The following is a 26,273-nucleotide window of genomic DNA, read 5'->3' on the forward strand; positions in this document are numbered from 1 at the left end:
GGAAAGGGGGGATATGGGAGCGAGGTTGGGATTAGATATGGGGTTAGGAAGGCCCGGTGGGATGAGATGGGGACTTTGTGATTACCATATATCCCCTGGCATGCATTTTTGTAAGGAAGCAGTTGTATAACCAGTGAGTCATAATGAAGCATGAGAGCTGTCTTAGTCTGTGGTTGGAAATCACATTTGATCCAAGCCAACGTTCCCCTCAAATTGTCCTGCTACTCTTTCTGTGGTAAGAACAGTGACACAATGTGATTGCTGTGACAAGAAATGCTTATCACATTGTAGTGTAGGCATTTCACATAGATCTAAACAAAGTGTATGTGATGTGAAATAGGTGTGAAATTACTGCATTCATATTTAGAAATGTTGAAGGCTATTCCATAGCGTTATATTAATGTGGGGAAAAATAAGAAAATTCTGAAGAATACAAAACATTTTTGAYTTGCTGAAAGCACTTTCTTCTAAAGGTGTGACTAGTCTGCATCACATTAAGGGTATGCAATTCCTCTATCTCCTTAACTTGTGACATGATACAGTATTACATACAGTACCTATCTTTAGCATACCTACCTTTCCCCTGATGTCACATACTATACAATCCTTATGTCCTTTTATACAACCTGTTCGTGTCTGCAGTGCAACAGCTGGTGGTGGCGGCTGGTTGGGGTTCAGTTTTTAATCATCTTGGTGAGGATCTTTTTGAGTGCGGGTCTCTTCTGGTCCTGTGTGGTGTCTTGGTGTGGGTGGGAGGGCTTGGCGTGGTGCAGCTGTTTCAGGGGGAGGGTCTGCTGGTCCTTAGTGTCYCGTTTGGCCTGGCGTAGGAGGCGCTTCATGTTCTTCACCTTGTCCCGCAGGTGGCTGTTGGCCTTCTCCAAAGATCGCACCTTCTGRGAGAGAGTCTTCACCCTCTCCTCCTCCTCAAACAGGGCCTTCTGCACCGTTGAACACAGCAGCTGGAGGAAAAAGGATGTTAGTCAACAGGAAGTGAGAAGAATGCTAATGTACACCACAGATTGAGGTTGAGAATTGTTAATTGATTCAGATGATGAGTGAGTTCAGAGAATAAAGTCTCAGGCTGTTGTTTAACATGATGACCACATCCTTATTTTAGACTTTTGATGATCCATTACACAAACCCCAAGTTGTTACACTAATTCAGCCCTGATTCTTTGAATCATCTGGTTACTCAAGTTCCTGATCCAGTCTTAATGTTTGGAAATCTATAATTTACTTCAAAAGGCAAAGATATTAAATCTCAAAACCTCTTTAAAAAAAAACACATTTCAGGAAACAAATGCTTGCCTTGTGTGAATATGCTAAAATGGTAATGATGTCAATCCACATTAATTCATTAGAGATAAAAAAATAAAATAAAAAAAGTTTAGAAACTGTTCCACTTCAGTGATGGAAAGTCTGAGACAGATTCTAAAATTTTTGACAAGTTTCAGAAGAAAGTGCTTTGTTTAGGGCCATTTTGAGCCTGTAATCGAACCCACAAATGCTGACGCTCTAGATACTCAACTAGTCTAAAGAAGGACAGTTTTATTGCTTCTTTAATCAGAACAACAGTTTTCAGCTGTGCTAACATAATTGCAAAAGGGTTTTCTAATGATCAATTAGCCTTTTAAAATAATAAACTTGGATTAGCTAACATAACGTGCCATTGGAACACAGGAGTGATAGTTGCTGATAATGGTTCTTTGTACGCCTATGAAGATATTCCATAACAAATTGCAGTTTCCAGCTACAATAGTCATTTACGACATTAACAATGTCTACACTGTATTTCTGATCAATTTGATGTTATTTTAATGGTCAGAAAATGTGCTTTTCTTTCAAAAACAAGGACATTTCTAAGTGATCCCAAACTTTTGAACGATAGTGTACATCTCAAAGAGACTGAGTGAGAAACCTCTATGTCCAACATACTAGCCAACTGCCATTTAGTATACACATCATCAACCCAAATAAGGAATATTCCCTTCATTCAAATAAGTATGTCGCACAACTTCAATGATTAACAATAAACACAAGGTAATGTGTTCAGAATGATAACATGTGTCATCATTTAACAGTGGTAGCACTGAGGAGAGTAACCTAGCATGTTGATTGTGTTAAATCATCTAAGACAAACAGCTAAGTCTACTTGTATTTCATTCACAGGCGGCTTGTGGCACCTTATTTGGGAAGGACGGGCTCATAGTAAAGGCTGGAACGGAATACATGGAATGGTATCAAACACATCAAAGACGTKGTTTCAATGTGGTTGATACCATTCCATTTACTCCATTCCAGCCATTATTATGAGCCGTCCTCCCCTCAGCAGTCTTCTGTGATTTCATTAATCTCTTTCCCTTTTGAAAGAGTTTAAAACCATTTGTTATATCCTGTGTGATTTTCAGTCCTGCTGTTTTTGATAAGTGATGGAACCCCATGTACAGGGGCTTTGTTTAACGGGCAGGAGTTGTGGAACGTAGCATTCCTTGGCCTGTCCAGCAGAAACAACAGCTCATATATATGTCTTTCAGCATATTCTGGGCTTTTATTATGAGTGAGCCACAAGAGGTTGGATTTTTTTCGTTAGCAGCAGGCGTGCCTGTGGCCAGAGAACTAATACAGAGAAGGAAAGAAAAGGAAAAATAGAAAACATGTAATTTAAACAGAACTAATCTGATGGGGGGGTGGGGGGTTCTCTCCAGGGAGCGGCCTAAGGACATGTGGAAATATGAAAGTGGTTGGTAGAAAGATGCATGGCAAATGCCTTGTGCATTAGAAATGTGGTCAGAGTGGTGGGTGAGCTGCCCCTTATGGTCCTAAGTAGCAGCCTCCAACACAGAGCTGAAACCAAACAGTGTTAACGAAAAAAATKATATMTTTTTATTTATTTAACCTTTATTTAACTAGGCTATTAATGCTGGGGTCTTGGTCACACTTTATTTGGATAGTCCGGATAATCCATCTGTAGATGCTCTACAGATGATCATGCTATCAACAAACTTTCTGTAGATAAGCAACTGCTTGCTAAGGTTACGGTGAGGGTTAGGTTTAGAATAAGGGTTAGGATAAGGGTTAAGGTTAGGATTAGGGTAAGGGTAATGTTCAGGGTTAGGATAAGGTTTAATGTTAGGGTAATGTTTAAGTTTAGGAAAAGGGTTAAGGTTAGGGTTAGGGTAAGGTTTAAGTTTAGGGTTAGGATTAGGGTTAGTAGATAGTTAGATGAAATGTTACTGATAAAGCATCTACAGATGAGCTATCCATATAAAGTGCTACCAGGGTCTTTCCTGGGAGAAGCATACAGTGGCTTGCGAAGRTATTCACACCCTTGGCATTTTTCCTATTTTGTTGCCTTACAACCTGGAATTAAAATTKATATTTTGGGGAGTTTGTATCATTTGATTTACACAACATGCCTACCACTTTGAAGATGCAAAATATTTTTCTTGTGAAACAAACAAGAAATAAGACAAGAAAACAGAAAACTTGAGCGTGCATAACTATTCACCCCCAAAGTAATTACTTTGTAGAGCCACCGTTTGCAGCAATTACAGCTGCAAGTCTCTTGAGGTATGTCTCTATAAGCTTGGCACATCTAGCTGCTGATATTTTTGCCCATTCTTCAAGGCAAAACTGCTCGTTCTCCTTCAAGTTGGATGGGTTCCTCTGGTGTACAGCAGTCTTTAAGTCATACCACAGATTCTCAATTGAATTGAGGTCTGGGCTTTGACTAGGCCATTCAAAGACATTTAAATGTTTCCCCTTAAACCACTCGAGTGTTGCTTTAGCAGTACGCTTAGGGTCATTGTCCTGCTGGAAGGTGAACCTCCGTCCCAGTCTCAAATCTCTGGAAGACTGAAACAGGTTTCCCTCAATAATTTCCCTGTATTTAGCGCCATCCATCATTCCTTCAATTCTGACCAGTTTCCCAGTCCCTGCTAAAGAAAAACATCCCCACAGCATGATGCCTCCACCACAATGCTTCACTGTGGGGATGATGCTCTCAGGGTGATGTGAGGTGTTGGGTTTGAGCCAGACATAGTGTTTTCCTTGATGGCCAAAAAGCTCAATTTTAGTCTCATCTGACCGGAGTACCTTCTTCCATATGCTTGGGGAGTCTCCCACATGCCTTTTGGTGAACACCAAACGTGTTGGCTTCTTTTTTCTTTAAGCAATGGCTTTTTCTGGCCACTCTACCGCAAAGCCCAGCTCTGTGGAGTGTACGGCTTAAAGTGGTCCCATGGACAGATACTCCAATCTTTGCAGCTCCTTCAGGGTTATATTTGGTCTCTTTGTTGCCTCTCAGATTAATGCCCTCCTTGCCTGGTCTGTGAGTTTTGGTGGGCGGCCCTCTCTTTGTAGGTTTGCCGTGGTGCCATATTCTTTAAATTTTTTAATAATGGATTTAATGGTGCTCCGTGGGATATTCAAAGTTTCAGATATTTCTTTATAACCCAACCCTGATCTGAACCACAACTTTGTCCCTGACCTGTTTGGAGAGCTCCTTGATCTTCATAGTGCTGCTTGCTTGGTGGTGCCCCTTGCTTAGTGGTGTTGCAGTCTCTGGGGCCTTTCAGAACAGGTGTATATATACTGAGATCATGTGACAGATCATGTAACACTTAGATTGCACACAGGTGGACTTTATTTAACTAACTATGCGACTTCTGAAGGTAATTGGTTGCACCAGATCTTATTTATGGGCTTCATAGCAAAGGGAGTGAATACATATGCACCCACCACTTTTCAGTTTAGAATTCTTTTGAGTTTTTTGAAACAAGTAATTTTTTTCATTTCACTTCACCAATTTGGACTATTTCGTGTATGTCCATTACATGAAATAAAAATACATTTCAATTACAGGTTGTAATGCAACAAAATGGGGAAAATGCCACTGGGGGTGAATACTTTTGCAAGGCACTGTACATCAACAACAGCCTCAAATCAGCCATAGGTGAGCTTCAATGCGTGTCCATCTCCTAAAACATTGATTCCCTGCWCCGATCCTAATGCTTACACATGGAGCTGAGTAAAACATTGATTCCCTGCTCCGATCCTAATGCTTACACATGGAGCTGAGTAAAACATTGACGTAAATGCACTACCATCTCTGATAGGACTGTGTGGAAGGGGTTTTATGAAATTCAAAAAATTTGGTGGCTGCTGCCATCCTGCATCATCAATTAGTGTGTCACTTTATGTTATATTTGCCTACATTTGTATCCAGTGTGGTTTCTTCTGCAGCTCTGCCACAGGGCATTCTATCAGCTGTTCGGGCCCCAAATCAAATCAAATGTTATTGGTCACATACACATGGTTAGCAGATGTTATTGTTAGTAGCGAAATGCTTGTGCTTCTAGTTATGACAGTGCAGCAATATCTAACAAGTAATCTAACAATTCCACAACAACTACCTAATACACGCAAATCTAAGATAAGGAATGCAATAAGAATATATACATATAAATATATGGATGAGCAATGACAGAGTGGCATAGGCAATATGCAATAGATGGTATAAAATACAGTATACACATATGAGATGAGTAATGCAAGATATGTAAACATTATTAAAGTGGCATTATTAAAGTGACTAGTGATCCATTTATTGAAGTGGCCAATGATTTGAAGTCTGTATGTAGGCAGCAGCCTCTTTGTGTTAGTGATGGCTGTTTAACAGTCTGATGGTCTTGAGATAATAACTGTTTTTCAGTCTCTCGGTCCTAGCTTTGATGCACCTCTACTGACCTCACCTTCTGGATGGGAACGGTGTGAACAGGCAGTGGCTCAGGTGGTTGTTGTCCTTGATGATCTTTTCGGGCCTTCCTGTGACATCGGGTGCTGTAGGTGTCCTGGAGGGCAGTTAGTTTGCCCCCGGTGATGCGCTGTGCAGACCGCACCACCCTCTGGAGAGTCCTGCGGTTGTGGGCGGTGCAGTTGCCGTACCAGGCGGTGATACAGCCCGACAGGATGCTCTCAATTGTGCATCTGTAAAAGTGTGTGAGGCTTTGATGCGCTGTTGCACCTTCTTCACCACACTGGCACCMTTTATTTAAATTTTATTTATWAWWTTTTTTGAAAATGCACTGTTGGTTAGGGGCTCGTAAGTAAGCATTTCACTGGAAGGTCTACACCKGTTGTATTCAGAGCATGTGACTAATAACATTTGATTTGATTTGATTTGTCTGTGTGGGTGGACCATTTTAAATTGTCCGTGATGTGTACGCGGAGGAACTTAAAACTTTCCACCTTCTCCACTACTGTCCCGTCGATGGGAATAGGGGGCTGCTCCCTCTGCTGTTTCCTGAAGTCCACGATCATCTCCTTTGTTTTGCTGATGTTGAGTGAGAGGTTGTTTTCCTGACACCACACTCTGAGTGCCCTCACCTCCTCACTGTAGGCTGTCTCGTCGTTGTTGGTAATCAAACCTACTACTGTTGTGTCGTCTGCAAACTTGATGATTGAGTTGGAGGCGTGCATGGCCACGCAGTCATGGGTGAAAAGGGAGTACAGGAGGGGACTGAGCATGCACCCTTGTGGGGCCCCAGTGTTGAGGATCAGCGAAGTGTAGATGTTGTTTCCTACCTTCAACACCTGGGGTCAGCCTGTCAGGAAGTCCAGGACCCAATTGCACAGGGCGGGGTTGAGACCCAGGGCCTCAAGCTTAATGATGAGCTTGGAGGGTACTATGGTGTTGAATGCTGAGCTAGAGTCAATGAACAGCATTCTTACATAGATACTCCTCTTGTCCAGATGGGATAGCGCATTGTGCAGTGTAATGGCAATTGCATCATCTGTGGACCTATTGGGGCGGTAAGCAAATTGAAGTGGGTCTAGGGTGACASGTAAGATGGAGGTGATATGATCCTTGACTAGTCTCTCAAAGTACTTCATGATGACAGAAGTGAGTGCTACAGGGTGATAGTCATTTCGTTCAGTTTCCTTTGCATTCTTGGGTACAGGAACAACGGTGGCCATCTTGAAGCATGTGGGGACAGCAGACTGGGATAGGGAGAGATTGAATATCTCCGTAAACACACCAGCCAGCTGGTCTACGCATGATCTGAGGACATGGCTAGGGATGCCATCTGGGGCCYTGCGAGGGTTAACGCGTTTAAATGTCTAACTCAAGTCGACCTCGGAGAAAGAGAGCCCACAGTCCTTGGTAGTGGTCYGCGTCGGTGGCACTGTATTATCCTCAAAGCTGGCAAAGAAGGTGTTTAGTTTGTCTGGAAGCAGGACGTCGGTGTCCGTGACGTGGCTGGTTTTCCTTTAGTAGTCCATGACTGTCTGTAGAACACATACGTCTTGTGTCTGAGCAGTTGAATTGCGACTCCATTTTATCTCTGCACTGACATTTCACTTGTTTGATTGCCTTGCGGAGGGAATAACTACACTGTTTGTATTCAGCCATATTCCCAGTCACCTTTCCATGGTTAAATACGATTGGTCAAGCTTTCAGTTTTGCGCGAATGCCGCCATCTATCCACGGTTTCTGGTTAGGGTAGGTTTTAATTGTCACAGTGGGTACAACATCTCCTATACACTTCCTTAAAAACTCACTCACCGAATCAGCGTATACGTTGATATTATTTTCTGAGKCTACCTGGAACATATCTCAGTCCGCGTGATTAAAACAATCTTGAAGTGTGGATTCTGATTGGTCAGACCAGCGTTGACTAGTCCTTAGCACGGATACTTCCTGTTTGAGTTTTTGCCTATAGGAAGGGAGGSKCAAAACAGAGTTGCGGTCAGATTTGCCGAAGGGAGGGCAGGGGAGGGCGGGGGCCTTGTATGCATCACGGAAGTTAGAGTAGCAGTGATCCAGTCTTTTTCCAGCGCAAGTGCTACAGTCAATATCCTGATAGAAATTAGGTAGCCTTGTTCTCAAATTTGCTTTGCTAAAATCCCCAGCTACAATTAATGCAGCCTCAGAATATATGGTTTCCAGTTTGCATGAAGTCCAGTGAAGTTCCTTGAGGGCCGTCGTGGTATGGCCTTGAGGGGCGATATACACGGCTGTGACAATAACCAATAATTCTCATGRGAATTCTCACAGTCGGCATTTGATTGTGAGGAATTCTAGTTTAGGTGAACAAAAGGACTTGAGTTCCTGTATGTTGTTACAATTACACCATGAGTCATTAATCATGAAACATACACTCCCGCCCTTCTTCTTCCCGGAGAGATGTTTATTCCTGTCGGCGCGACACACAAAGAATCCAGGTGGCTGTACTGACTCCGACAGCATATCTCGAGAGAGCCATGTTTCTGTGAAACAGAGTATGTTACAATCCCTGATGTTTCTCTGGAAAGCAACCCTTGCCCTGATTTCGTCGACCTTGTTATCTATAGAGACTGGACATTAGCGAGTAATATACTCGGAAGCGGTGGGTGGTGTGCGCGCCTCCGAAGTCTGACCAGAAAACCGCTGCGTCTTCCTCTTCTCCSGTGGCATTGTTTTGGGTCAGCCTCTGGAATCAGTTCAAATGCCCTGGGTGGTTCGGACAAAGGATGTGGACGGTGCAGTTGCCGTACCAGGCGGTGTTACAGCCCGACAGGATGCTCTCAATTGTGCATCTGTAAAAGTTTGTGAGGGTTTTAGGTGACGTCGTTCTGATATCCAATAGTTCTTCCCGGCTGTATGTAATATCACTTGGGATAACAATGTAAGAAATAATACATAAAAAAACTAAATAATGCACATTTTCCTAAGGACCAGAAGCGAGGCAGCCTTCTCTGTCGGCACCATCTTGTTACAGAAAAAGGGTAGGCAGATTGCCCCAGGCGGTAGAGCAGTGGTCCTCAACCGGTCGATCTTCAAGGCATTCCTAGACGATCACCGGACATTTCTGTAGAAAAGCCAAGGATAAAGGCTTGCTCTCCTTTTCTTTTGTTATGCATGTTGCGCTGTTTCCAGTAGGTGCACTTGATTCAGAAGCCCTATACATCGGGTAAGGAAAGTGTTCCCATTTTGAACCATTTGATTTGTCTGAAAAGACAAACTCTGCCTACCCTGTGTACCGGGAGATCTGGGGCTAAATCGAGTGTGCYTACTGAGCTGGCCAATCGGATAGCCGTACCTCCAGCTTCCACGACCCCGGACACAACAAGGTTTGATAGTAGCCTATGTGAGTGTAACTTTTAAAACCAAGACCACAGAGAGACTGTCAAAGAATACAGCAAAGAGCTGTTTTTTTATGAGTGAGTTCATGTTTAAGTTTTTATTCAGCACTGTCCACACTGTTTTTATTCAACCCTATTACAAAACACAYTTCTCCCTACTTCCACTCGCTCTGCAGCTGAATTGAATGAGTACCCAAGTGTTTCGATAGCCCTGCGTTTTGATGATTATTAGCAGCTCGTTGTGTATTTTAATATCAAGGAATATTGCACTTTCTCTGGTCATATGAACATCATGAATTAGTGCATGAGGCAGATGCGGTGTGACTGGAGTTTAGCCATGAGGTGGAAGACGATGTCCCCTGTTTTTCTGGTCAGTCTCACCAGAGGAAAGGAAGGAGAGAGCAGGAACTGTGAGAGGCGGACCCTCTGCTGTTCTCTCCCTCCCTCCACTGAGACTAATGCTGGGTTCTAAACAACAGGGAACTCAGAAATCTCAGACTTCTGACTTCAGTGCATTCGAGACAACTGGTAACTCTGAAAAAAACTAGATCCAACTAGAAACATTTTTGAACGATCATCCAACTTGGAATTCCAAGTCGGAAACTTAGACGCTCCAACCTGAAGATCACTGGCGTCATGATTTGACCTTGAGTTCCCAGTTGTCTTGTAAGCACCATGACCGTCAGATGCAAGCACAATCAGTCCAGTAAAATAAAAAAGGAAATTATTTTCTAATTATTTCAATTTYTGCTCAGCAGTGCCTTGCAAAACCAACTGATCTATTTTGTTATCAAACCTCGAGATTTGAAATATATTATGGTCTGAGAAGAACAATATTGGCAGCCTAGGTATATACCAAATATTCTGTGATAATGCTATGGCGCCGGAGGGGATGGCTGCCGTTTTATGGGCTCCGAACCAACTATGCTATTTTGTGTGTTTTTTTGCATTGTTTGTAACTTATTTTGTACATAATRMTGCTGATACCATTTCTTATGACCGAAAAAAGCTTCTGGATATCAGAACAGTGATTACTCACCTCGAACTGGATAAAGATTTTTCTTTAATTAATGAGTCCGACGCAAAGGATATACTGCTTCTCCGAGACCAGGCCCAAATTCCCATCATTCACGTGAAGAAAAGACAGAAATACATGGGGCAGAGATCAGGGTGCCATGTTAGAATTCATCGGCGAGTGGGCAACCCGCCTCTACCATCCGTTCTATTTGCCAACGTGCAATCACTGGAAAATATATTGGATGATCTCCGTTTGAGACTATCCTACCAACGGGACATTAAAAACTGTAATACCTATGTTTCACCAAGTCGTGGCTGAATGACAACATGGATAATATACATTTAGCTGGGTTTTCTGTGCATCGGCAGGACAGAACAGCTACGTCTGGTAAAACGGGGGTTGGGGGTGTTTGTCTACTTGTCAATAACAGTTGTAGCGCGATGTCTAATATCAAGGAAATCTCGAGGTATCGCTCACCTGAGGAAGAGTACATCATGATAAACTGTAGACCACACTATCTACCAAGAGAGTTTTTATTTATWTTTTTCGTATCCGTATATTTACCACTTCAAACCGATGCTGGCACTAAGACTGCACTCAACAAGCTGTATAAGGCCATAAGCAAATAAGAAAATGCCAATCCAGAAGCGGCGCTCTGAGTGGCCGGGGACTTTAATGCAGGCAAACTTAACTCAGTTTTACCTAATTTCTACCTGCATGTCAAATGTGCAACCAGAGAGAAAAGAAAACTCTAGACCACTTTTACTTCACACAAAGAGACGCATACAAAGCTCTCCCTCGCCCTCCATTGGCAAATCTGACCATAATTCTATCATCCTGATTCCTTCTTACAAGCAAAAACTAAAGGAGGAAGTACCAGTGACTCGCTCAATACAGAAGTGGTCAGATGACGCGGATGCTAAACTACAGGATTGTTTTGCTAGCACAGACTGGAATATGTTCCGGGATTCATCCAATGGCATTGAGGAGTATACCACCTCAGTCACCGGCTTCAGCAACAAGTGCATCGACGACGTCGTCCCCACAGTTACCATACACACATATCCCAACCAAAAGCCATGGACTACAGGCAACATCCACAATGAGCTAAATGCTAGAGCTGCCGCTTCAAAGAGCGGGACACTAATGCGGACGCTTATAAGAAATCCTGATATGCCCTCAGACAAACCATCAAACAGGCAAAGCGTCAATACAGGACTAAGATTGAATCCTACTACACCGGCTCAGACCCTCGTCATGTGGCAGGGCAAGCAAACTATTATGGCCTACAAAGGGAAACCCAGCTGCAAGTTGCCCAGTGATGCGAGCCTATCAGAYGAGCTAAATGCCTTTTATGCTCGCTTCGAGGCATGTAACTCTGAAGCATGCATGAGAGCACCAGCTGTTCCGGACAACTGTGTGATCACGCTCTCCGTAGCTGATGTGAGCAAGACCTTTAAACAGGGCAACATTCACAAGGCCGCKGGGCCAGACGGATTACCAGGATGTGTACTCAGAGCATGAAAGTGGACCAACTGGCAAGTGTCTTCACTGACATTTTCAACCTCTCCATGAACGAGTCTGCAATATCTACATGTTTCAAGCAGACCACCATAGACCCTGTGCCCAAGAAAGCGAAGGTAACCTGCCTAAATGACTACCACCTGGTAGCACTCACGTCGGTAGCCATGAAGTGCTTTGAAAGGCTGGTCATGGCTCACATCAACACCATAATCCCAGAAACCCTAGATCCACTCCARTTTGCATACCGCCCCAACAGATCCACAGATGATACAATCTCAATCACACTCCACACTGCACTTTTCCACCTGGACAAAAGGAACACCTACGTGAGAATGCTGTTCATTGACTACAGCTCAGTGTTCAACACCGTAGTACCCACAAAGCTCATCACTAAGCTAAGGACCCTGGGACTAAACACCTCCCTCTGCAACTGGATCCTGGACTTCCTGACGGGCAGCTCCCAGGTGGTAAGGGTAGGCAACAACACATCGCCACACTGATCCTCAACACGGGGGCACCTCAGGGGTGCGTGCTTAGTCCCCTCCTGTACTCCTTGTTCACCCATGACTGTGTGGCTAAGCACGACWCCAACACCTTCATTAAGTTTGCTGACGACACAACAGTGGTAGGCCTGATCACCGACAACGACGAGATAGCCTCTASGGAGGAGGTCAGAGACCCGGCAGTGTGATGCCAGGACAACAACCCCTCCCTCAACATGAGCAAGACAAAGGAGCTGATCGTGGACTACAGGAAAAGGAGGGCCGAGAATGTCCCGATTCACATCGACGGGGCTGTAGTGGAGCAGGTCGAGAGTTTAAAGTTCCTTGGTGTTCACATCACCAACAAACTATCATGGTCCAAACACACCAAGACAGCCGTGAAGAGGGCATGACAACACCYTTTTCCCCTCAGGAGACTGAAAAGGTCCCCAAATCCTCAAAATGTTCTACAGCTGCTACATCGACCGGATGCATCACCGCCTGGTATGGCAACTGCTCGGCATCCGACCGTAAGACTCTACAGATGGTTGTGCGTACGGCCCAGTACATCACTGGGTMCAAGCTTCCTGCCATCCAGGAAGGCCCAAAAAATTGTCAAAGACTCCAGCCCACCAAGTCATAGACTGTTCTCTCTGCTTCCGCACGGCAAGCAGTCCCGGAGCGACAAGTCAAGGTACAAAAGGCTCCCTAACAGCTTCTACCACCAAGCCATAAGACTGCTGAACAATTATTCAAATGGCCACCCGGACTATTTACATTAACACCCCCTCCCCTCCCTTTATTTTTACACTGCTGCTACTCGTTGTTTATTATCTATGCATAGTCACTTTACCCCTACCTACATGTACAAATTACCTCAACTAACCTGTATCCCCACATATTGATTCTGTACTGGTACCACCTATATATAGCCTTGTTATTGTTATTTTATTGTGTTGCTTTTAATTACATTTTTTACTTTAGTTTATTTAGTAAATATTTTCTTAACTCTATTTCTTGAACTGCATTGTTGGTTAAGGGCTTGTAAGTAAGCCTTTCACGGTAAAGTCTACACCTGTTGTATTCGGCGCATGTAACAAATACAATTTGATTTGATTTGATTTAATGTATTAGGCCAACTTCACAAATCTCACTCCTAAAGATCTGTTTTCATTATGTTAATTTTTTTTAGGTTATTGTCATGTTTAAAAAAAAATCTGAGCGTTAGATTGCRATAGTGATATTGACTCAGAAAAGGTTGTAGAGGCTCAGCAGGTAACCATTTTGTAAAAATATTTTTAAGGTATTTTCTGACTTTATTGAACATATAGAGGGAGAGGATGGCCGTGGGGAAGGATAGAGAGAGGTTGTGTGAAAGAGCAGTAAGCCGGATTCAAACCTATGCCGACACTGTAGATACAGTATGTGTGTCGGCGGCTACGGCATTACCTCAAGACCAACCAGGCCACTCAGCAGATAACCCTAAACAACAAATTCCAGGTAACAAAATTAGATGGAAGGAGAGGTGGAGCTGTTTTTTTAACTGGGTGTGTGTTTCACTCAGACCAGAGGTACCTATAGTAAAGTCCCTATCTCCACATCTCCCTACCATTGTTATGGGACAGTCCATGGTTTCCTAAACCAAGCTCCATTGTGGACACATACCTATTTAATTGCCCTTGAACATGTCTGGAGTCTTGAATATATCTGGACTGTGATCTGAGCATCTACCTCCCACGTATGGTCCACACCTGCACCGCAGCTACAGAGTTGGGGTGCTTGCTTCCAAAGCCTGAATGCTATCCCTATCATATCTTTCCCATGGCAGACAACCCAGTTTTAAAAATAGTAATACATTCAACTGTTTACACAACCAAACCAACAAACTAATCTCAAGTGGCAGATGGAAGATTTATCACTGTGGTCATAATGGTAGAGACCTAGACTCAACAGAAACATAGACATTACATGCAATTTTGACACTCATCCAGTAAGAATTTTAGTAAGAAATATATTTCCAGTCTTACTGGGACATATTCCCACGTTAGCAGAGGGACATATTCAAGGTTTTTGAGGGAAAACAGCTGCGTGCCCCAGTTAAGAGTATCCCAGTGGGAATATGAGAATTTCATTATGAGCCATTCCATTCAGATATTTAGTTATAATCATACAAATTACTTTGTGCATTACCTTGGCTTTGCCTCTGATTACAGATTTGAGCTGAGCTGTGGTCGTTAATGGAAACATAAGCCCATTCTTAGACAGAAGGCTTTTATGTGTAGTCAGCACATGATTGGAGTTCAATGAACGGAATCCAGAGACGTTGAAATGCCAGATTATTAGTTACTATTGAGGGACTATGCATGACACTATGACGTGATCACGAGTGTTGATCTTGCAAATTGACACTGAAATGTTGAGTTGAGCCATGAATATGTTATGCAGAAATGTGTAGACTTCATACTCATCGGTATGTTAATTAGCATTTAGGTATTTTACAATGTGTATGAGGCTTTTGTGTACTTTTCCCACAAACTACTTCAATCTGGATTTTATGAGCAACAATGTCCCGCCGACCACGAGACAGGGCTTTGAAACTGATCCAATAATTTCTACCTATATAAACAGTCATCACTAAACTGATGGCTGCCCACCTACCATAACATTGGTATGAAAGGCTCAGGTACAGGCAGTACAGACTAATGAATGTAAGTTCTGTGCTCATAGTAGAAAACCCCATAGATGGTTAAAAAGCCTGCTGCTCCCTGTCTCTCAGCCACATCCCACATCCTGCTCTACAGCCAACATACTCTACCCTACATTGACACACATGAAAGAGAAGCACAAACCAAGGGGATTCTGACTGCCTGGACCAACTACTGATCAGAGCAGGGCCTCCATCCACCACCCAAATAATTCTGGTCTCCCAGACACCAAGAACATATTACACTTACAAGCCTTTCCTCACTGGACCTTTGAAGACTGTGGTTAGCCCTAACCACAAGCCACCATTAGCAGAATGATTTCTGGATAGCATGCATTTCCATCCCCTGCGATCCCTTTCATGATAGGCAAAGTTCCCTGATTGGGGGTTAAGGGTAGGTTAAGCATAACATACAATACTCTGCAGCACTGCCCTTTAGTTAATCCTTACTGGACTCTCAAGTGCAAGTGATCATGGAAGACTTGCTAGGACATAGTACGCTGAATGCTACCTCAGCCATGGAGGGACCAAAATGGATTAAGGGTGAATAGCAAGGAAAATTGATCAGCTGTCTATTAGTGTGTCTGTCAAAGGTTTCCTGCATGTGTTTTGATGAGATTCTTCCAACCTTGGCAGTTTTTCTTTGCCAGTCTTGCTCTTTGGTGGTATAGGAGCTGCTGTTTAGGAGTTGCTGTTGCTGACTTTCTTAACAACGGCACATAAAAACCGGAGTGATAGATTAGTTGAATTCGTACCCGGCTGTCCTCCTGAGCCTCCCACTCTGGGGTGTAGGTGTGGACGCATGGGTTCCGGCTGTGCAGTTGGAGAACTGGAAGAGGCTGGCGAACATGCGGTGGTTCTCTGGTGTGTCTGGGAAGATTGGGTCTTGGAAGTTAACCCCGTGGGGGATAATGCTGTAGTTCTCATCCATCCTGGGGAACAAAGATAGACAGGAGATTAAGATGCATTGCATTTTGAATTCCACACACACACACACACACACACACACACACACACACACACACACACACACACACACACACACACACACAACACACACACACACCACACACACACCACCACAACACACACACACACACACACACACACACACACACACACACACACACACACAGAAAACCCTCATACAGTATGGCTCTGAGACTGAGGTATGGCAGCTTGTGTGATGCTGCCGTTGGTGTCAGGCAGGATTAAAATAACATGTATTTTATCTTCCTTAGTAGCTAGGTTTCCATCCAATTGGTGACAGATTTCTTGCGAATATTCTAAATTCCGCATTAAATTAAAACAATATGCACATTTTGCCACCAGATGTGTTTACATCAAAGGCTGTGCGTGATGACGTAGTGCACATAACATACCTTTTGCGGTTAAATTCCCATGTACCAAATAAAAAGTACAAGTTAAATGGGTTTCTATCTCATTTTCAACTCTACTGATGAATTTTTCACAAAAKATTTTGTTTTATATAGCGAGTGTGCTCACTCTGGTATGGGCACATGCTAGAGCACATATGGCCTACATGATGGGATACTATTATGGACAAAGGAGACAAGATTATTTTTATTTGTCAAAGGCAGCCAAGCATTGATYATCATGTCWYCAGAATAAGACCCTTGATATTTATTGGAAARGAGCATCAAGCTCATCACCTTGCACTTTCACCACCCTGTRAAGTTYTTCATAATTGATTTAATCTGTAACCTAATAAACTGCATGCTTTCCCGATGAGTAGTAGTGCGAGGACCACAGAACATGTCATCGCGTGACTCCAAGTTTACTTTGATATGATGGTTATTATATCAGTATTTGCGCATAAAAGTGTTTCCACCAATATTTTTCGAATAATTAATATTATCGACACAAAAAGATCCCACCTTGTCTAGCGTATTTTGTTTTGTCAACATTTGGAAAGTTTACTGAAAAATGTTCTGTACTTTACTTGCATAAAAAGGTTGGATTAAAACCTCTGCCTTGGGACACATCTGTCTAATAAAACCTCCAATCGTGTGACAAGTAGGGGAATACCCATTGCATAACACACAGTTAGAGCACCTGCAGTACAACATTATGACACTTCTTCAGCAGCTACACTAAAGCACTTATGCATAACAAAGGCATTTGGCAACACAATTACATTAACCTTCAGGCGAAACATTTAATGTTCACATCTGAACTCATCCAAACAAAGTGGCATACTCTCCTCAATTCCCTCTATGTCTCTAACTTCCTCCCTTATTTCTCCTTTCTACCCCTCTCTTGTTTTCATTCATTATGGTGTTGAACCATGTCACTGCTAACCTCTCACAGCAGACATCTGCCTTCACACACAAAAACACACACACAAACCACATGCATTCACACGCGCACGCACACACGGACATCGCCAGCACATTCACACGCACTTGCACTTTGCACACACACACACACACACACACACACACACACACACACACACACACACACACACACACACACACACACACACACACACACACACACACACACACACACACACACACACACACACACACACACACACACACACACACACAACACTATTACATAGCTAACAAAATAGCTACACGTACCGAGTTTACCTTGTATCTTTATTGACCTTTAATTTCAATATTTTCACTGTCTCTATGCACACTCACATGGCCATACACACTCACACACACTGTCACTCCAACACACACAAACACTCACTCCATCAGTTTCTCACTCACACATAATATGCACATACATTTATACTGACTCTACACACACGCACACCTACTCACATACAAGCTGCTGCTACTCTGTTTATCTCATATCCTTGAAACTTGAAACTTGAAACACACACACACACACCACATCAGGATGGAAATGAAGGAAGTCCGTTATCACATCTCAGGGTGGCAAGAGAAATATTAATACAACAACATGGCATAAATTAACAGGAAATTTGGTTTGATCTGCCTCTCGTTAAGGGCATTGCTCCTTTCTTTACTGTGAGCTTTGGTTGCTTYCCAAGGCCAAGCCTGAGGAAAAGTTGACCTTTATTTCCCATTTATGTTTGTGCTACTCAATTACAGAGAATAGATCACATAATGGCCTGCAGAGTTGAAAAGCAATCATCAAGGCCATAAGTGGTGAAGGAAGGAGAAGTGTRTTCCATTAATAGTTTCTTAAGGCAGGAGAATGTTAACACCGCTGGAATTACATGATTTTGAATTTGAAAGGATCTGATTATCAGGAGTTAAACAGCTGTGTTATCCAGCTGTGTTATCCAAATTATTAAAAAAGAATTAACCTCTGACAGACGCTTGAACCAGTGATGTATCTCACGTAACAGTATACCTAACAGTATCTTCTTCAGTCAACAGTTTCCATGACCCCACCCAAAAAATAGMTTTGAGTCCATAGATACTGTGGCCTGGTTATGCAGTCTTATAGCTGTTATTTTTAATGTTGTTAGAGTAAAACTGGAATGGACCTTCAATCCACACGGGTCACATTTTCTCCAGCTATTAGAAGTGTGTCAGACTGAGGCGGAAGTGTTAGCTTGGAGGTTGACACTCGACAGCAGGCAGTCCATACATCTGGACTCCATCTAGTCTCCCTTGTGGGACATCAAAAGCTTGCTTATTGTTTCTCTGTCCATCAAAACGTCGGTCAGTGGCTGCATACGTGTTTGCATACTTGGGGTTTTGGGGGTGATGAATGAAAGTCGAGGATGGCACAAAAATACAAAATAAAAAGGTACCTCATGAGTGTTTGTGTGTTGTCAGCTCTACACTGTAATAAGTGGGATGGCTTTTACTGATTGGTATGATCTAAAATGACGTTTTGGTTCATTCAACCTATTCTAAAAATATATTCTTTTTTTCTTTTCTATTGTGTTATTGACTGTACGTTTGTTTATGCGTAACTTTGTGTTGTTGTTTTCGTCGCACTGCTTTGCTTTATCTTGGCCAGGTCGCAGTTGTAAATGAGAACTTGTTCTCAACTAGCCTACCTGGTTAAATAAAGGTGAAATAAAAAAAWWAAAAATGTAAAAATAATACATTTGACAGATCGATGTGATTTTTTAAATAGAATGATTGCTTCTAAATTGCTTTCAACACCTCATACAGATACACATTGCATAGCGATGGCAGCAATGTTGCAGCAGCAGCCTATCAGAAGAGTTGGGGGTGTGGCTTATTGGGGGCGTGGCTATCAGGCTGTTCTTTTCAGACACCCGTGAGAGTGAATGTCATTTAAATGAATCTGTTATGTTGTATTCTCTATGTGAATCTCCCATGTGAGCATAAACATTACGTTGGCGTCATGGAACCACCCTTTTCTACTGAAACGTATAAAACCCTGGTGTAAGCTAAGGTTGCAAATGGTTGAATTTCTAAGACCAAAACATGCTGGGTGACGCTGGTGTGTGAAATGGTTTAAACTACAACTCTACCAAAGGACAAGACTATACGTGGATCATTGGCTACACGGCTGGAAATGGTTCAACTCTGAGATTATCGATCCCCACAGAATAAGAGCAAATCTTAGACGTATAATTACTAGTCTGCAGCTAGAAATTACGTRAATCTAGAATGAGAATACTGACAACTGCCGAAGCATCTATTCTATGACAACATTTCTGAATGATACTCTGAAGTATCATTCTAACCATCTACAACCATAAAAAGCAGAGACTCTGAATAACCCTACAGGATGATCGAGGATTCCAACAGAGAAGACAACAACGACATACGGGCGTAAATATGTATACATTGCAATTATTCTTGAATGAGCGGCCGTTCATGTGCAAAGGATTAGCATTTCAATGAATATAATTATAGACTGTGTGTAATGAATCCATTTTGTCTTTCCCACTCTTTCTCAGTCCCACCCCTTTCCTTTTGTCTACCAAGCTGTCATATCAGCTTAGCCCACTAGGGACTTTTCCATCATTGTTATTAACCCACTAGTGTTTGTTTGTTTTGTATTTCTGTGATTATTTAGTTAGTTAGTAAATAAATAATTAAGCCAATTTGTACATATGTTGCAGATTCATAATTTATGCTAGGGTTCGTGCAGATAACCAATAATTTTACAAAGTTTGGAATGAGACTGACGRAAGGTAAAGATKAAKAATCATTAATAGAAGACTGTACTCGATGAGAAATGAAAATATCTGAAGTGTCACGTATACTCCCTCTCCAGCCTCTAGGTCGTCAGGCGGCTGATTATCCCGCACACCTGTCACCATCGTCTCGCGCACCTGCACCTCATGACACTCACCTGGACTCCATCATCTYCTTGATTATCTTCCCTATATCTGTCCCTCCCCTTGGTTCTTTCCTCAGGTGTTATTGACTCTGTTYTCATGTCGGKGCGTTGTTTATGTTTTGTGTTCATTGTTTATTTTATTTATTAAAACACTCACTCCCTGAACTTGCTTCCCGACTCTCAGCGCACTCATTACATGAAGAGTCCATTTGGGAAGTAGAGRCTATAAACATTTTCCCGTGGTGCCCCGACTTCCTAGTTGATTAAAGTTTACCTGATTCGTTTAATCACGTAATAATAATTATACATAGARAATTGATTTGATAAAATAACWGTTTTCACATGTAATGATAGTAATGACACGACACAAAGTAGAACATATGCACTTCCAGCACTGCATCTGTAATGATACTTGCTTGCAATGATACTAAAGAGCTTGGTAAAGTTTTCATTGGTAAGCTAGTTACCATTTGATTACACTATTGAAGTCAATAAATGTGAAAGTCTATGTAAAGAACTGTTGATATGAGTAATGATTCATGTTATCTGTACCAACTGAATTTATTGATACAGGAAATTTATTTAATTGCTTGTAAGCCAATTTGTATCGGTAATATCAAATGGAAAAATCTACTTGGAACAATATGAAAAAATTGGTTGTATTTACATTAAATATTAGTTTGGATTTAGGTTATTTATTAGGTTTTACCAAAGGGGAAAAGTAAGTTGAGTTTTGAAAGAAATAGGTTGCAACTTKAAATGTTTTTTGGTTGATCCAAAGAGTAATTTTTTACAGTGTATGTTTTTGTTTGACCCAGACAGCCTGATGTTTTGTCCCTACAGTGGGGGTCACTCATAATGTTGATAATGATGAACTACTGYGGCACTGGAATGTAAGCAGGGGCAACACAAGGTCAACCCTGAGAATTATGTGGATGGGAGAGAGGATCCGGAGGGAATAACACTCTGTGTTGTACTGTTGGCCCCAAAAATGCGCATGGTTCTAATTACCAGACTATTTAGCACAGACACAAGAACATACTCACAATGGACATGACCACTGATAATGGCTGTGTGTGTGTTCATTTCAATGGCTTTGAAATTAATTTCACTGCATATTTTGAGGGACATTGGAACCAATATCTTCCTCAAAACAATAACTGATGCTGGTTTTAATTAATTCCATGCTCCCGAGACATGAATCCTTCCCCATCCTGACAAGCATGGCTTTGTGGATTGTTTTATATATTTCATAAACTGTATGTTTTGTCCCTTTTTCTTTTTCTCTACCTTCCTCCATCCYTCACTCAATCGTTCTCACCCTCMCTCCATCCCTTCCTCTCTCACTCTCTGTCTCTCTCTGCTCTGTTGCATGTTGAGGGTTGTGGCCAGTGTTTCCCCTACTTCACAAGTCTAGCATGTAAGTTGAGACATTTGGTCCCTATAGGATTACAACTCGATGTATAAACCAACCAAATACTCCCAGATGGCGCAGTAATGTCAACCAGCACTAGTAAATGCAGTTTAATGGCCAATGTTTCCACTGGTTTCAATTTCTTCTCAGCTTCTACAAATTCCATGGCACTTAGCAGACACATAATTATGTCCTAACCACTTGACGTATACATTCCCAAACAGTTCCGCAGTCAATGGTTGTAGAAAAAAACGCTATCTTAAGAAAAAAAATGTCTACGCTGGTTTAGCCATCCTGGATGCTGTGTCTGTATTAGCCAGCTATATTGTCAAAGTTCTGCCAAACCAACGTATYGTCTCCATTACACTCTCAGCATAAGGTATCGACTGCATACAGTACAGTCAATGGGACAGCAGTTATAGGGATTATCCTGTGTTTCAAACCCTAATGGCTTCCAGAGAGCGTACGCGTCTGCTGGTTCTCAGACCCTTTTTCAAATCCACTCTCAAATTCCCCAACTTTAAACAGAGCTCACTTCCCTCTCTCTCCCATTTTTCCACACAAAAAAACCTGGTCCTCCCTAGGGAAGCTTGTCATCTAGTCTTAACATTGTTTAGTCAAGAGCATGTTGGTTTAATTAATGTTTCCATGCAGCCTTTCTCCTATTTCTTTGCTTTTCTCTGACRGTTTGACTGGTGAGTTTTGCCCTGTCAAAATGGAACCAGCTGGCTGGTTGGTTCATGGTTCAGCCACACACCAAAGAGTCAAAGGAGGAAGTAAACAAAAGGGGAACCGCTGGGATGTGCAATATACCTGAGCCAAATACCAAGCCCTCTCCATGGTAATGGAGACTAAGGCAGACACCCTGGAGTCAATTCCCCCAGTAGCACTATGCTGTGTCTCTCAGTTCTTCAAGCAAGCATCCTTTCTTGTCCTGCTTACAGTACATACGTGAACTGAACACAATGGAGAGATTATASCTATTGTTTATTGTTCTCAGTACTTTCACCTATTCTATCTTTTCAGATTGGTGATTCTTGGAATTAAAACATAGGGAAGGAGGCTTCTTCCAAACTACAGTAGCCCTCTCTAGGGGCAGGCAGCTGAGTGTCTTGAGGCTTAAAGCTCGCCAGAGCACCACCACTGCATTGAGATTTATTGACTGAACTTGTGGAGACATCCTTGAGAGTTCAGAATTAAGGGCTGTCATGACCCCTTCACTCCATTTGGCTAGATGAAAGCAAGTGATGAACTATTAAGTCATAACCGAGACATGAACTGTAAAGCCTTAACCCACAAATTATACTCACAGAATTACCAAGAATAATAATCTGTCCTTCACTTTGTTTAACAGCAGACAAGCAACAATGTTATGGGATTGAGATGACTACATTTGGCACAGACAGGCAGACCAATCAACAAGTCTACAGTTTCGGTCCTGTGGGAGACTCCTTGTTGCATTTCTTCATATACTAAACTCCCCTTTGTCCTGTCCTGAGCAGTCATAGTCGTGATTGATTGGGGAGGCTGTTTCAGACTGTGTCGTTTGGGGGGCTTTAACAGGAAATGGGAGCTCACTGGAGACTCTGATGGAAACTTTTCAGCACTAGCTTGCTGATTCAGCGCCTGAGAGAGCCAGCGTTGCAGAACAACGAGAACAATGCTTTCTGGAACTGGAGACTCCTCTGTTAAATGTTTACGACGGATGTCTGAGATTAGCTGAGAAGCTGCAGAGCAACACTAGGGGCTCAGGCAGACCCCCCCCCCCCCTCCATCCCAGCATCCTAATGGAGGGAGGTAGTCCAGAGATGCATCAGAGGAGGCATATTCTAATATAGGCTTTTTATGTAACTTTGAGTGACAGTTTAACACAGCACTTTTCATGTATACGTAGGATTTTTTATTCTAGTTTTCGTAGCACACTGAATCCTTGGACCTGTATGTCTGTGTCTTATTGTGATCCTTATTAGGTTGTTTCCTTCCATGGTCCCCTGGCTGATTGCAGGGCTAATCCCTATAGTTTGTAGTTTCAGGATGAGGAGACTTTTAGATCAGCAAAAACCTCAAGGCCTTATGGGTTTCCCAGTGATGGAGAACGGCTACATAGTGACACCATCAACCTTTCCTCTCAAACAGAAACACACAAGTTCCCGTCTGTGTCCGTGTGTGTGGTATGGTGGTGGCTGTGTGTGTAGGTGCTGCGTGTTGTTGTGTGTGTGGGTTGCGTGTGTGTGTGTGTGTGTGTGTGTGTGTGTGTTGTGTGGTGTGTGTGTGTGTGTTGTGTGTGTGTGTGTGTGTGTGTGTGTGGTGTGTGTGTGTGTGTGTGTGTGTGTATTGACTGGCAGCGGGTGCCTATGAACCTGGGGTCTTCAAAAAAACAATACAATTATAGCTGCCATCCAACCTATCAACAAAACACACACATGTACACACACTCTCCCCCTGACTATGTAAACAACAGTCCATTACTGTACTTGGCCGTGAACTCCATACGAAATAGCTGAATACTCCACACTGGAATGCCTTTTGAAATACTCTTTGATAGAATGTGCACTTATATGTTCTAGGTGCTGAGAATGAAAGAAACACAGGACATGAGACATGTTAAACCTGTCTGCACAAGTTCATCTCTCAGAACAGAAGGCTTGGTGTCTTCATCAGGTTGTTCTGTGTTTGGATACAAAGGACTTCCCAGAAGCCTTGGTGTGAGAGCCTCAGCCTAACTTCCAGCTTTAAGGTCTCCCTAAGCAGTTGGGAACTGTCAGTATTATAAGAAGCTGAATGCCATGGGCACTGTGCAAAGACTGATGCGTTGTTCCACTCTAAAACCAAGGGAGATTAAGTATTAAGGTGTCAATCATCTCACATTATGAAACCTGCCTTTTGGGAAACAAATCTACTGAATGCTGTAAAGTGTAAGGCATTTTAACTATCACAAAGTAGCACAGATGTTTACCTATAATATGTGAGACAAGTTAACTTTGGGTCAAACGTGTTGGCCCCCCCCCCCCCCACATTAGGACCTGTGACAGGTGTGACATCTGAGCAAATGTGCATCATGCATCTGTCCATGGTAGACATTGTAGTATCATTACAGGCGTAACTTCAGAATGACTGGTACCTGATCCTCTTTTCAATGTGTTGCTTTTTATCTCACAATCTAGCTACTCCATATAACACGCTTCATATTATACACATACACACAGACACACAGACACACACACACAAACAGCAGGTTTGGGTTATTATTCTTGCTGTGTTTGCATCCCAAGACAATCCTAAGGGCCAGACCATCACTCTCAACTCTATTTCACCAAGTATTTATCAAACACAAGTTTCTCATTGTGACTGTAAAAAAGAATAACAGCTGGAAATGTAAGGGTTATATTGTATCTAGACACAAGTTCAGGCAATTACACAACCAAATCACGTATGCCTATTTTCTGTTGAATTATGATTGTGTCATTTCTGACTTACAAAACCGCCACACTTGCTTGACAGTGATAAAGGCACCTCCAACACCAGGATGTCAATGTATCTTACCTCAAAAAGAAATAGTAAGAGTTGTTCTCCACTGCGCTGTAGGAGTAACAGGGGAAGTATCCCAGCCCGGTGACATTGAACCGGGAACCAGCAGGGACCTCCAGCATGCTGCCCCACGCCTGGTCGCATTGCAGCTCGATCTCGGCAGAGAAGAAGAGGTCCGTGTCATACTGCCAAGGCAAGTAGTTGTACACACTGTATGAGTCCTTGTGCAGCGCAAGCACCTTGGCGAAAACGATAATCTCCGCGAGCTCCGCGCGGCACGCCTCCGTCTGTGGTCTCCAGTCATGGGGCAACTGGCATCCCCAAACTCCGCTGAAACAGGTCGCCAGAATCAAAGCCAAAATAGCACCCATGGCAGGCAACTGCGGGTCTCGATTGCAGCCTCTATGAAACGTAATTTTGTGGCAGTGATGGGTGAGCGCTACACGACCAGTGACTTCTCATCAAACTGTCCGACAGGACTGTATTCCATGGGCTTGTGTGCAAATGCGCAGCACCAATGTGACATATAGTCACTCAGTTGTTGCAGTCAAATATAATAGCTCCGCAGCAGTTTATTGATTCAGTTCTCTCATGCAAACCCCTCTGTCCTCCCTCATCCCCTACTGCACGCTAGGCTACACTCTGTGAGTGATGATCTAATATTACGCGCAGCTCCCCTGTATCCTGTAGAATAGAATGAGGCGCTCAGAGGCGCTCAGTGCGCTTTATATCTGACACTCTATTCTAACCTAACGTAGCAGGCGTAAAAAGACGTCTGAACGGAGGGCCCACATCTGGTTTCCTGCTGAAGAGGAAGCTAGGTCGAAGTGGATGTGTGCCTGAAAACCGGATGCATCCGTTTGTTGGCAACTCCGCTAAGGGTGCACTATTCTGACAGCCTCCATAGAGAACATTCTCCACTTTGTCTATTACCTAACACTTTATATTACTTAACCTCTCTCGATCAGACATCCAGGGGGTCATCAGGCGTTATCTACAGTGTCATCATGTTTAAAAACTGAGACCCTATAACAAAAATGGTATGCCCATAGACATGCAGACCATTGTCTAATATAGGCTATTTCCATACATTTCCAATGTTACATAATATTGGGTGTATTTATATATTCCTCTTATATTTCTTTGGTAATAAGCACCTGCAATTTACAACTTAATTATCAGCAAATCCTGCAA

General features: G+C 42.7%; 1 pseudogene; it reads right to left on the reverse strand.

Annotated features, from left to right (window-relative positions):
• Positions 1–25,547, reverse strand: LOC111968130 (coiled-coil domain-containing protein 3-like; annotated as a pseudogene).
• Between the last annotated feature and the right edge of the window lie 726 nt (positions 25,548–26,273).

Source organism: Salvelinus sp. IW2-2015, linkage group LG1, assembly GCF_002910315.2.
Source record: "Salvelinus sp. IW2-2015 linkage group LG1, ASM291031v2, whole genome shotgun sequence".
In the NCBI taxonomy this organism is placed as follows: domain Eukaryota; kingdom Metazoa; phylum Chordata; class Actinopteri; order Salmoniformes; family Salmonidae; genus Salvelinus; species Salvelinus sp. IW2-2015.